Below are 14393 nucleotides of genomic sequence, written 5' to 3' on the forward strand. Positions count from 1 at the left end.
GGAATTTCATTAATAAAATAAACTAACAATTACATTATTGATGGAATTTAAATAAATCTTAAATAAATTAACTTTGAATTTAAAACTAAGTCTAATAATTGAAAGTTAAGCAATGCGCTAATCTTTTTTCTCTTTCTTTGCTCTAGCTCATCTAATTTTTATCTGCATCTTCTTCCTCATCCATAACTTTAGCTAGTAGGCATCCTTTAAAGGACCTACATTTAATTTTGGAGTAAATAGTTTCTCCCTTAGCTAGGACCCCATGTTTCTTCTCTACCCAAGCCTTTTTCTCTGTAGTGTCAGCTTTTCTCTTTCCTTTATCCTTCGTAGAGCTTTTCTTCTTAGGCATTGTAGGTGTTTTTAACTCAACTCTTTCACCCAAGCGTTCCTTAACAGGAATCACTTTGTCACCTAGACGACTCTTCACATCAGTTTTACTCTGATTTTTCTTCATGTCCTTTGAAGGTTTCTTCATAAGCCACTTCTTCACATCATTGGGCAAGGAAGGAGGAACCTTTTGGGTAATCACTTCCCATAAAGGTCTAGCGCTCCAATAAGTATCAAATTTGTCTACTTCTTGAGAGACAGGAAATTCATAGGGACGGCAAAGATCCCCGGAAGGAATTGTTTGAAGTAGGTCGTACTGTCTTTTTACCCTGCAGGGATAATAAAAAGTCATTCGGGACAAGCTTGGAAGATGGCAGAAAGGTTGCTTGTTGACACCAACCATCTTTTCTATTTTCCACCAAGGGATGATCCACTTGATGGTAAAATTGCAAGATCCGAAGACCTTCTTCCATTCATGGCGCCCCATCTTAGAGAAGCGTTTCTTCCTTCTCACAAAGCAGTTTGGAGTGTACTTTTCAATTTTGTCTGGAGGACTAATTAATTCTCGTCTTTCCATTAGCCACATCTGTAAAGAAATTCAATGCAAATAAATTATTATTACTATACAAAAATATGTTTTTGATTTCTGTAATTAAATATATTATTTTTCTACCTGTAATAAAATTGGAGAGCCCTGAAAAGGCGCTTTTGGATTCTTCTTTAATTCGTCAAGACTAAGCATAGTCTCTCCAACTATTAATGGCATTGGATTTCTCCCAGATTCAATCTACTCCAAAACAGTTGATATAATTGCTTGACCCTTATTAGTTTTACCACTAGTGAGAAGATATTGATTAAGCATACAAAAAAGAAAAGCCCTTCTTCTAAAAACATGAAAAGACTCAGAATAAGGTCTATCAAAATAATGGCGAGCAAATTCCTTCAAATTAACTATGCTACCATCTACTATTTTTGTAAGATTTTTGTCTTTTAAATTAAAGAAGCGCTCAAAATCCTTATAATAATGTTCGTTTATTCTAGGGATTACTACAAGATCTAATGCAGGGAAACCTAAAATAGCACCGAATTCTTCCGGCAAAGGGCGAATTTCATCATACCCTTATCTTAAACAATGTGTGTCCACATCCCAATATTCTAGGGCGGTATGAATAAAGTCTACATCAAGATCTACCCCTTTGACACCATAAATACCCCCCGTATGAAAAACATCTAACTCTTTTCTCTCCTTGGCAGTTAGAGACTGACAGCATTCATGAGTGAAGTTGGTAAAACTTTTAGAGACTAGAGACATGATTATTATTTTTTCAAAAGCTAAGAATATATTTAATCTGCTGAAATTATGAAGAAAATCGGCTGGGCAGGGGGCTATTTATGCACAAAATCGGCGCAGTTTTAATCCGTAAATGATTCAAAGTCAGCGCTCATCAGCGCTAGACGCCAAACATTGGCGCCTGGCGCTAAACCAAAACACGTGGCGCCAAATGGCGCTGACGTGTCTTATCATATGAGCTTCTCAAAACCGCGTTTTTTTGCCTGATTCAAGTCTGTCCAATGACTTTACGGTCTTTTATTCTTTTTATATCCTTTTTTCTAATTATATTTATTTCTTCTTCTTAATTAATATAACCATTATATTAATTATATTTTTTTCTGATTTTATTTAGACTTAACTTTTAAGTTTTATAAGTCCAATATTTTTTACTTTTATTTTTTCATTTTTTCTTTTTGGGGGAGAAAGTCGGGTACCCTCCATCAATAATAAAAATGACGGAATTTTCGCGCAAAATTAATTTTCACAATTCTTTGCACACACAAACATGCACATAAAAATTGAAAAATGAAAAAATGATAAATAATAAATAAATAATGAATAAACTCATAAGTAATATGTATATACAAGCATGTCTAAATAATGAGTCTAAATAAAGGCAAAGTTCTATACAAAGTCAAAAAAAAAAAAAAAAGCACAGGAATAAACTACGGCGCCGGGGGACGTACACCCATCATCTCATAAAACTGCACCGTACGAGGAGTAACCTCTCCAATAGCTCCAACTCCGGTCTCCTCGGGATGTGGAAAACTCAGCACAGGACCCGTCCACCTAAGATCAACCTGAGGGTGAGGTTGCGGAGGCTTCTGCAATGACGAGCCGACCTCGTACATCCCACCACCTCTAAGAGCCGAGGTAGCCTCTCCCTGGCCTACTGGCGCAGCATGTGCACCCTCAGATGAAGAGCTTGTGCCCTCCACCACCTCGGTGCGGGCAGCCTCAGAACGACCACCCTGACTGCCAGAACTAGTGCGGTGACCTCTCGAGCTAGACCTCGTCGGATCTCTCCGTACCTCACGTCTCGTACGGGTACGAGAAGGAATAGGCTGACCCTGCAAAAGAAACTAAAATCAGAAACATGCAAAATAGAAGCAGTAATGCAAAATAAGAAAGGAAACTACCTCCTGAACGGCGTCGTCGCAACGACATGTAGCCACGTTCATCATCCGAACGAGCTGGCTCCGAAAGGCATCTATGCACCGTGCCATCGCCGTGACCACCTCGCACGAGAACTATCAAAGAAGTAAAGTCAGTAATGATGCATAACATATATGGACAAAAGTTGCAAATAAATAAGCTTACCCGAGTCTGGTGACGAGGGATCGACCACTCCATGAAGCGCTCACCCTAGGGAGCCGGAGGAATCATCTCCTCAATCGGCCCGTATGTCCCCTAATAGTGGATGGACATACGAGGTGGCACGAACTCAGTAGGTCCAGCCTTGCAAAAGCAAATCAAAGTCAGTAAAGTATTACTTGGGGGCTACTTAACGAAAGGAAAAAGCTAAAAATCATACCGCCACCTCCTCAGCCAGTACAAGGACTGGAGCTAACAACGGCAGTAGCTCCTCCTCATAGCACCGCCCAGGGATCGTATAAGATCACCAAGGGGTACCAGCTCTCTCTGACATGCTCACCAACCTCGCGGCATTGAACATGTGACGCGGTGAAGGAGTAGGAACGACAAAAGTGTCCGAGGAATGCTGAATAGCAACCCTCTCTCCAAGATACGTTATCGCTCCATATGTCCCCAAGAAGTGGCGACGCTCAGCAGTATACTGCGCGGCTAACCCAGGGACAACCAAACCGACCCACGGCCGGTACAACACGTCAGGCTCCTTCAAAGAATGCCTATCAGATAAGGATCCATCAAAGGTAATGCAAAGTGTTCAAATATGTAAAGAACCATACCGAGATGATCCAATCTCGGACGTAAGCAGTAGACATCCCAGCACGGCGGCTTCCCCAGGAAGCACTCATAGGAAACCTACGCGGCGACGATCTCGCCGCCGCAACCGAGGGAAAGTACTCGTAAAACCAGATCTACAAAAGGCAAAAATTATCAGCAAGTGCTAATCAAAGTTTAGAGCTAAACTTTAAAGGGAGATAAAGTATACCCCTACGACCCTCCAAAAGCCGGATAGAGCGAAGTTCCCCGTGAAGGACCGATGTCGACACGAGTCTCGTAACGCTCGAATGAAGTCAGCATAGGCCAAGCTAGCCCAGTCATAGGTCCCGATCAAATGTAGATCACGAAGTGCAGGTAGGTAGTAAAGAAACACTCTACTACCCTTGTCAGGGGAGAACGTCCCTGACAGCAAAAAAGCACAAAGATGCGCACCCTCTGCTCTCGGGTGGTCGCATCATCATCGAAAGCCGCTGCTAGAGTTGAACGGCGAATCCCCTTCGCACTGAACTGGGTCAACTCTACCTCAGCACGAGCCCGAACAACAATCGGACCCAACAGCTCCACGACCTCAGGAGAAAAGACGCTGATCTCGTTGTCAAACGGCACCGCAACAGAGCTAAACTCCAGTCCCATAATGAGGCTGAAGTCAGTCGGGCTGACCATCATCTCACCCCAAGGAAAGTGGAAAGTGTTGGTGGTGTCTCAAAAGAACTCCACCCGAGCACGAACCACGTGATGACCCCCGCTAGAGGCAATCATAGCCTCTGAGGTCTCAAAAAGCGCAGCCAGTCCGCAAGACTCCCAGAGAAGTCTCGCCTCTCCGTCATTGCCGATGTACATCTTGTACAGGTGGCCCAAAGTATCGCAACCTTAACCATGGCAGTGCGTCCTACCAACCGTGATTCCCCGTCGCACCCTCTCAGAAATGTGGTGAACGGGAGAAAAGTACAAAGTCCGCTCATCCCACTCAGAGAGAGGGCCGAGAGAAGTGGACGGGTCGGCGTCGTCCTCTACGGGCTCGTGCTCCCGTCGAACGTCTCGGGACCGTGAACCCAAGCCTCGCTGTCTAGCCATGCTACATTTTGCAGAATTATCATAAATTAAGGTTCTATAGTATCTAAGGTTTGCCTAGCCGCATGATACTATGTTTGCAAAAAAAAAAAACAGAGTACGTAGTACTAAAACAGAGCACAAATTCAAATTGAGCATATATGACATTTTTCAAGCATTCAAACAATTTCTTGTAATACTATAGTAATTATTGTGACAAATTGGACAAGAATTGCTAGCAAAAACGTCAAGAACAAGCCACATTGTCTTCCCGACCTTAAGAGGTCCAACAATGGTGATTTGTTCGTTTCTTCACCAAATTGAGTCAAACAAGTCTCAAATTACTCCCAAGGCAATATATAAACATAATCAAGCAATTTCATGGCATAAAATTTGACAAACAAAGAGAACTAAGCAATTTATGTTTCGAATTTTTAAGAAATTCGTGAACAAACATGTGCGAAATTCATTAAAACCGGAGTGAGTTTGAAGAAAACTTACATAGATCGGGAAAATGGATGGAATAAGCTTTGATTTGAAACAAATTTGAGCGAATTCGATTGAGAAAAGAACAAGAACGAGCAAATTGAAGTTCTGAGCAATTCTCGAGCAAAAAACGAGCAGCAACAGCGAAAATGAAGAAGAGAAGGGTATTTATGGAAAACCCGACTTTAGCGCCAAGCGACAGGCCTTGGCGCCAGTCGATAAGGCTTAGCGCCTAGCGCTAGTTCCAGCGTCTGGCGCTAGAGCCATATGTGTGGCGCCAGCAATATTTCGGCGGCGACAGATTGTCCAGTCACTCAGTGCGGTTGTTCCAACCTCTTGCAATACATTTTGGGTTCCTTGGTGCGCCAGTTAGCCCCTCTAAGGAATTTGACATGATTTAATAATCGACTCGATTACAATTAAGTGATCGACCTGATGAATGATCGTCTCACTTAGCTTAAAGCACCTAAGCATTGGCTCATCGCAAGGCACCAACATACTGGTTCATTCAGCAAATAGCACCGACATACGGATTCAAAATTCAGCAAAAGGCACCGATATACAGGTTCAAAAGCAGCAGAAGTGCCGACGTACAAGCATAGCGGAAGCAAAGTTCAAGCGAGCTTTTCAAGATCGACAAGCGTAGGTCTTCGGTAATTTTCCTTAGAATATTATCGCAGCACATGAGGATAGCTTCAAGCAAGGATATCTTCTGCAGCGTTCCCTAGCTTGCGGAGAGTTGTCACAAACAACTGGAGGTGATTTCAAGCGAAGTTGTCTTCGATCGTGTTCCCTGGCTTGCGGAAGATGGTCACAAAGTGTTAGAAGGTCGTTTCAAGTGAAGCAATCTTTGATGGGGTTCTCTAGCTTGCAGAAGTCTATCATGGCGGAATTGGAGGCAGTTACAAGCGTAGCAGTCTTCAGGCGGCATTCTCTAGCTTGTAGGAGGTTGTCAAAGATACAGAAATACAGCAAATGCAACACAAATCAGATACCCTTAGAGACGTGTTCTCGACGGTGCAAGATACGCGTTTCTTAACTCTTTTATCTGTTTAACTAACGCTAGTTTGGAGGTATCGGCGTTACAAGAATGATTTAGGATCGTAGAACGTTATGAATCATCACTACTACATTTTCGATCAAATGCAACGGTTAGAAAAGATCTAATGCAATGACAATTTCATTTCCGTCGCATTAGATAAGTCTATTACAACGACTTATATTAATATAAGGCTAATGCAACGGATAGTGCAACGGATGTAACTTGCCATCGCATTTGATAGGCTAATGCAACGACAATAACAGCTACTACAACGGTAGAAAAGTTATACTAGCAAGCTGTTAAAATTTTAGGGTTCGCCGCTCATTATTTTCCTTAAATTTTGAAAGCCCGCCCCAATCTAATCTAAGAAAAAAAAAATTAACAAAACCATCCCTGCTCATTACACAGAGAGAAATATTGAGAAATTGCTAGATCTTTTTATCATTCCCAGTTGCTTCACAGAGTTAATTAATCTTCTTCTTTTTCATAATTAGTTCCAATCATTCTCCAATATCCACTTAATAACTTCACAAATTAACCCTAAGTTGTTCAATTTTTTTTTAATTAATTTATAATAGCCACAACACGGCGACGATAAGGCGATGGAGAACAGCCGCCTTCAATCTTCATTCGCCCTGAATTATATGTTGCTGGTAAAAAGTCCTCTATCGCTGCAGTTAATTCTATGTTGCCGCCATTTACATTGCCGCCTCGCCAGCCTATAATTTGTAAGTCGAGAAATTGTCCAATCTAAAAAATATGTGTATGTATTCTCAATTTTGTATTTTATCTCTACTCGTTATTTGTTGTTAATGTGATCTTTGTTGTTGTTAATTTACTGTTTTGTGGAGGTTGGAGTTCTAGTTTTCAGTTCAACTTTCTGGGTATTTGTCAGTTTGGCACGAATAATTAGAGTTGACGTAATTTGAAATTGTTAATCTGTGGCTGATGCTGACGATTTTGAGATTTTTTTTGCTAACATTGATTGTATTTACTCAGAGATTTGACAATTTAGGGATATTGGGAAATTGCTTAAAATAAAAGTAAAAAATAAGAATAGAATGGGTTCATCCTATTCTATGGAGAAAATTTTCATTGGGTTTTTATTGTACAATTTTTTTTGTTATTAGAGGTTAATTAGTGTTTAGAAAAAGATAATCAACTTGGGATTTTTCCCCAATTATAGGAACTGCTAAATCTTAGTTTTTTAATTTTACCCTTTGACTTATTTAGTGCTTGTCATTTGATAATGGAGTTAAAGCCATTTGAATAGATACAATCAGCTAATAACAAGGATTATTCCATTATTTTGTGCTTGGTTTGAGTAGTTGTAATTGGCTAAATAGCAATGAAATTCTTTTGGAAATTATTGCTTACTTTCTGTATGTCAAATTCTCTGCCTGCACGGCTCTTTCCCCTTCTTTCCACCTATATTCTTTTTGTTAGTGTTGTTTTAAGGCTCTTTATCTTGTTTTCTTATGTTTTGTTTCTATTAGTTAGTTTAATCACTATATTTATACATATAACAATTTTTATTATTTCTGAATAGATGTCCAGTTAAGTGTTTGTGCAGAGTGAATATAAATGTTGTACTTGTATTTAGAGTACCTGAAAGTTGGCTAATTATCAACAAAATGCAAAAAAATACGGCTAATTTGTTGACAATGTCAGTTCCGTCAAAATTAGAGTGAATGCTTAATTAGCCGCATTCCCTTAGTTAATCGTAAGTAAAAAATACTTTCGTCAACATTTGTAACTTAATCTTCTAATCAACTCAAAACAGCTTCTAATCTAGTATCGATGGCATTTTGCTAGGTGGAGAGAGTTTTGGTGGATTGTATAGTTGTATCTGTTTGAAGCTATAAAAATTGTTTCTTCTTTATTTGGCTACTCTATTTATTAAGTCACTTGCGTTGTACTTAGTTATTGTTTTATGGACATAATATACTTAGTTATTGTTTTATGGACATAATATACTCAGTGACGTACTCCGTATGTTATTTTTTTCCAAGCTAACATAGGGGTTGTGAATAATGAGAGATTAAGAGTCAATGATAAAGCTTACTTTTCATCATGGCTAAACCATGGAATAGTTAATATTCAAGTTAGACCACTATGTATGCCTCCAGCTTTCCCATTTCCCTCTTTAAACTGAGTATCTTTCTCCTCACAGCATTATAAGCATCAGTAAATTGCACTACCTATTACACGCTTCCCTTTAAGTTAGGCCAATTCCTAGCAGTCTAACTATTGTTCCATTTCCTATTGCTCAAATTTTATATAATCCCATTTTTATTTGTTTGTATGTTTTGTTTTCAGGGGATCTAAATACATTGAATATGTGTCAACAATGACAAAGGTGGATACTAAAGCTTAAGATGTTTCCCAAATTGCTCTCGAATTGTTTTACTTGAAAAATTGGAGAAGCAGGAGAAAGAAATGATAATGCGGTTTAAAAAATTGTTGAAAAATTTTTTGGGGGGACAAAGTGATTTAGTTTTAACTTTTAATTGTTTTTTTCTTATTTAACTAGTGAAAGTTTAACTTTGTAATATTCCTTATGAGCAATGTACAAACTTTTAATTTATATTAATAAAATTCTGATTTTATTACTATTATTATTATTATTATTATTATTATTATTATTATTATTATTATTATTATTATTATTAGGTATATGCACCGTGGCAATAGGTATAGGGAACCGTGGCATTAGGTATAAGAAAACCGTGGCATTAGGTATTATAACTAATGCCACGCAATAATGTTGTCGTTGCATCAGATAATGATCTAATGCAACGGTGTCATATACCGTTGCATTAGACCTATTGCAACGCCAGCAGATGCCACGGTACATAGCCGTTGCATTAGGCCTAATACCACGGATTTTGACGCCTAATGCAACGGATTTGGGGGTTGCAATAGGTCAAAAATGTAATAGCATTCTCCGTCCCTATCGATACTTTGACTTTTGTTTTTGAAACTTGCGTTTCTCCAAACTCAGTCAAAGTGGGGACTCTGTAGACACCCATTTGTGTCTCCCCAAAACCAAACCCGGTGATGAGTACCTTTCACGTCGAATCATAATCGAATGAAGTGAAAGTGTGGAAAGTTTAGTGTTGCAGATAGTTTTATAATTTCTTTTCTCTTCTCTCTGTTTTTGAAAACCTATTTAAAGAAAACAGCCAATCCAGTTTGGTTGGTTTGTAGAAAAGGTCCAATAATGGTGTAGTTGTATCGGTCTTGAAAAGAGCTTTCCAACGATATATTATAAGCCCAATTCCGATAAATAATGAGGAAGTTATGGCCAAATTACTAAACTGGGCCCGGTTTGAGCCTTATATGCGGCCCAATGATCTAGAGGAGGGCCTAATATGGATTTATCATTCCTAATGCAATTAGGAATGGTTTTAGTCTTCTAGATTCTTCTAGAAGGTTCTTTTCATTCCTAATTCAATAAGCATTGATAAATTGACTTTTGTTGACTTTTTAGAGTTTTAATCAGAATAAAAGAGTGTTTTTAAGGAAAATACGATTTTGTCCTTCTGTACGGTTAAATTTTATCTGAATTTAGAAAACGTGTAAAAAATTTGATCAGTGCCTAACTTTGCTTTTTCACGTCGAAACTCTGATTTATTTTTTCTATCTTTTTGGCTGATTTTCTCTATAAATAGCATAGCCTCCTAAAAACTCCGTTTTTCATCATCTACAATCATCAATTCTCAAGAATTCTCTAATTCTCTTCTCTCTCGAAGCTAAAGCTGTTCTCTTTCTCTCTTTTCTAAACCAACCTTTACACAAAATTCCGCATCCACAAGACCAAAAAATACCTAGCATTGTTCGAAGTTGCCTTTGCCCTAGACATGAAAGGTTTTAATTTCTGAGGGTTTGGTCCCAATTCTCTATTTCAATTATTTAATTTAATTGTTTTGTTTATTATTTTCCTTGAAGTTACTAACACGTGTATTTTGTTATTAGAAAGAGGTACGAGGCATCCAAGTAAGTGCTTTAATGGTTTTTATTGATATTATGATGTAGAAATCATGTTTAGGTTGTTATTATGATTCCTAGTGTCATGTTAGGATGTTTTGATCTTCCTAATATCATGTTTAGGATAATAACTATAATTTATAATATCAAATATGAAAATTATGATTATTATGATGCTTCCTATTCTTTTCCCAATATTCATGTTAGTATCATGTTAGGATTAAAGCTTTGATTTTTATTGTTTAGTGACGTGCTAGGGTTTGTTATTAATCTTGTTAGTATCATGCCTAGAATCTTGCTATTGATATTATGCTTTAACATGATTGTTTTAATTATTATTATTATGATTCTTATTATTATTATGATTCTTATTATTATTATGATTATTATTATGTTGCTTGATGTATATTTATTGTTATTGCTTGATTACGCCTTTTATGCATGTTTAAAGGGAATTTGTACTTGTAATCACACTTAATAAGATAATTAATAATATTGTTTAGGGTTAATATGATTATAATTCAAGTGATCGCCAATAATAGTTTATTTGTGCATTAATATTCAACCAACATAAATTAAACAGGTTTAGGGTTAACCTATTGATTGCATGTTAGTCAGAAAGCGCACATGAGTACGATCAGAATAAAGTAGAGGCCTATTATTAAGGCAGGTTTAATCTTTTTTAGGTTGGATTTGTACCTTCATCCCCGAACTACCAGTCATGGTTCCATACCTATTGGAGTTGACGATCTCCTGGATCGTTAAGGGGTGTAACCTTCACCTCGTGAACGGTTTACAAGTTCCTAAAACTTGTTGGCGACTCTTTTGCTCTATCTTCTTTCCCTTTGGACGCCACCATACTTTAGTGTATGATCACAGTGGGGTTCAAGTTTGGGATAATGCTTGAAATATTCCCTACACCATGGTTTAAGAATTAAGCAATACTTAAAAACAAGTTACCATTTAATTAATGACATTACTATTTGATTACCAAAGATAAGTAAAAGTTGCACCCTTTACCATTGAGAAAAAAAATTAGTTAGTGATTACCAGTGAGAATTTCCCAATAAGTAATTAATTACTCACATTCCGCGCGTTCCTTTAAATTGTTACATCATGAATAAATTTTTAGTAACTTCAATAAAAAAAATATAAATCAAATAAAAATTAGGGAAATTCTACATGGTGGCCTCCTACTTTTAAGTTTTCCACATGGGAGACGATGTTTTTTTCGAATCTCTAAAGTGACATCTAAATTTCTTTAATTTACAATAAGTGGCCTAATTGTCATTAAATGGGCTAACCATCTCCTAAATGGCTCAATTTTTTAACTAAATTAGACAAAAATTACTAACCTAACCCTGATTTAATTAATCCCCTCCCCTTTTTATTATCAGTTTCCCGCCTAACATCAATTCCCCTTTTCCAATTCATTTTCTAGGGTTTCATATGCAATTTCAATTGCGAAAAAAAAGCTCTGCAATTGCATTTGGGTAAGGATGAATTATCGAGGACTGTCTTCAAGGAAGAGGGGCGCATCTGATGCAATTGTGAGTTATTATGATGCTTCACCAAATTCAGAGATTGCTGCAATTGTGTTCTTGTTTACATGAAATGATGTACTCAGGGTAATGAAGGGAAAGGGGTAGTATGGGTAGCAAGTAGGTGAATCCTAAATTGTACGGGTTTTATGAATGAAGTTATGTAATTCTTCTGAGTATAAATAAAAATTGGGATTGGAAGTTTTATTGTCTATTACATTTAATGGATGTTTATTTATGGTATTTTCTGTGGTTATGTTAATTTAGCCAACAATTTTATGGAGTATGTTACAAAACAGATTGAAAAGCAGAATATGACTTAAATATGATATCAAAAGCCTGTTGCAATAATCTCATATGAAATGATAGCAACTAATATGAAATGATATTCTGCATATGATATCAAAAGCATGTTGCAATGTCAAAATACAGGACAATAAAGGATTTAGTCAAAATACAGATCATATATGTATCTTAGGCTCAAAAAAAAAAAAAAAAAACCACAATACTTAAGCTTAGACTTAGTTCAGTAAGCTACATGTCACAGGACAGCTTAGACTTTGTTCATTCCTTTTGCATTTGTCTTTGACCTAGTAACATGTTGGTTGTTGGGACCCTCATAAGCTTTATGGGAATGCTGAGTTTTATTAATGAAGGGCTTAGGTTGAGAAGCAAACTTAAGTGAGCTTCTTGTGAATCTTGTGAATCTTGTCTTTCAAACTGGCTGTGATGTGGAAGTGCTTTGTTCTGCACTTTGTTTAGTAGCTTTCCTTGCTACAGTTTTATCCCTAGCCTTTGCAATCTTCTTGCCAACCTTTGCACTTTGCTCAGCTGCAGTGAGTCCACCCTTACAGGTCTGCTTGTTGTGACCATAGGACTGACACTTAGAACATTGCACTGTTGTTGACCTTTTCCCTTTGTCTGGTTCATCAGCTGCCCTTTTCCTCTGTCTAGATGGCCTACCAATGGCTCTTGTCATTTGTGGTGGTAGGATTGTGGGCATGTCAATCTCTGGCCAGTGCTCAAAATTAGGTATAGAGTGAATAGAGTTGGCATAAGCTTTCTTATATGTTTGGACTGAGAACCATGTGCTGCATAAGTTGTAAGGGTTCAATCCAGCAGCTAATATTGCTCTAACTGCATGATTGCAAGGCAAACCTGAAATTTGCCATAAACCACAAATACAAGTTTTTTTGTTAAGTGATACAGGAAGCATAGACTTCCCATCCCTCACTTCATATACACCCTCCCTTGATTAATAAGCTTTGCAAGTTCTTGATTCAAAGGTCAACACCCTTATTCTATTTACTATTTTTGGGCAAGGTTCATCTTCATTCCAACTGTTGCACTTTTGTCTTCTAGTTGATAGCCTCACCATACACATTCTTCTTATACCTATTTTGTTGATAGCCTACTTGTAGCTTTCTCTTGACAGGTAGTTTCTTACTTTTCTTAGATTTAGGTGCAATCTTTCTTTTCCTCTTTTGTTGAATCTGCTCTTCATATTCATCTTCCTCTTTAGTTGGTGCATTGTAATTTAACTCAGCTTCTATCCTAATATCATTGATGTAATCATCACTTTCATGATTTCCTACAATCCAACCTTGTTCAAGATCATTTAACCCCTCATTTATCTAAGACTGTTCCTTTTCTGGACTATTCAAGTTTTTAGGTGGGCTAGCAGGGTTGTTTTTGTTTAGTGTTTCAGCAAGCTTTCTAGCAGCAATAACACAGTCACTGGGTTTATCCCCAACCCAATCCAAATAGTAATATCTGCCTTATCCTTCAATCTATCCAGCATACTCATTAGATCACTATCAGAAGTAATGTTAACATCTTTCATTTTATAACAGTAGTGAAACTTAGGGAATTTAGGGAAGTCATAGTTGTTTTTCCTAAACCCTTCCTCACACTCAATGATCAAATCAATCCACATGACTTTGTCCACATCTTCAACAAAAACATCAATTACATTACCCATATGAGCAAACTTAAGCATAACTTGATCCATTCTGCAACATAACAATCAGACGCATAAATTTAAACATCAAACACCCACATACAAGCATAAAGTTATCATCTTTAATCAACATATACACACACAACAAAAAACAGAGCACCTAACTTCTGCAAGTCTAAAAAAACATCAAAAAACCGTAATATTTAAAGACATACCTTGCTTAAGGTCTGTATAGCACTTAGCAACCCCTAGGATGTCCACGATTGTCCGAATTCTGCTTCAAATCCCACCAAAAACCCTAAATTTCTCTCTCCCAAATTTGTCAAATTTCAATCTTCACCAAACCCTTAATCGCTACCAATTGCTCAATAATTTCGAAAAAAAAAACGTCAATCGGTTGTGTTTGTTTCACCCTAATTAAAACACACTAAGTTTCAGTTTGTGATTTGATGTATGTTGAAGGAAGAAGAAAGGTTTTGGGATTTTTGTTGAATGAATGTCAAGGAACAGTGCAGTGTGGTTGGCATTAATGAAAAAGGGGAGGGAATGCATTAAATCAGGGGCAGGTTAGTCATTTTGTCTACTTTAGTTAAAAAAGTAGCCATTTAGGAGATGGTTAGCACCTTTAATGAAAATTAGGCCACTAATTGTAAATTAAAAAAAAAAAATAGATGACACTTTAGAGATTCGAAAAAAACATCATCTCCCACGTGGAAAACTTAAAAGTAGGAGACCACC

This window comes from Chenopodium album, chromosome 6, assembly GCF_948465745.1.
Source record: "Chenopodium album chromosome 6, dcCheAlbu1.1, whole genome shotgun sequence".
Lineage (NCBI taxonomy): Eukaryota > Viridiplantae > Streptophyta > Magnoliopsida > Caryophyllales > Amaranthaceae > Chenopodium > Chenopodium album.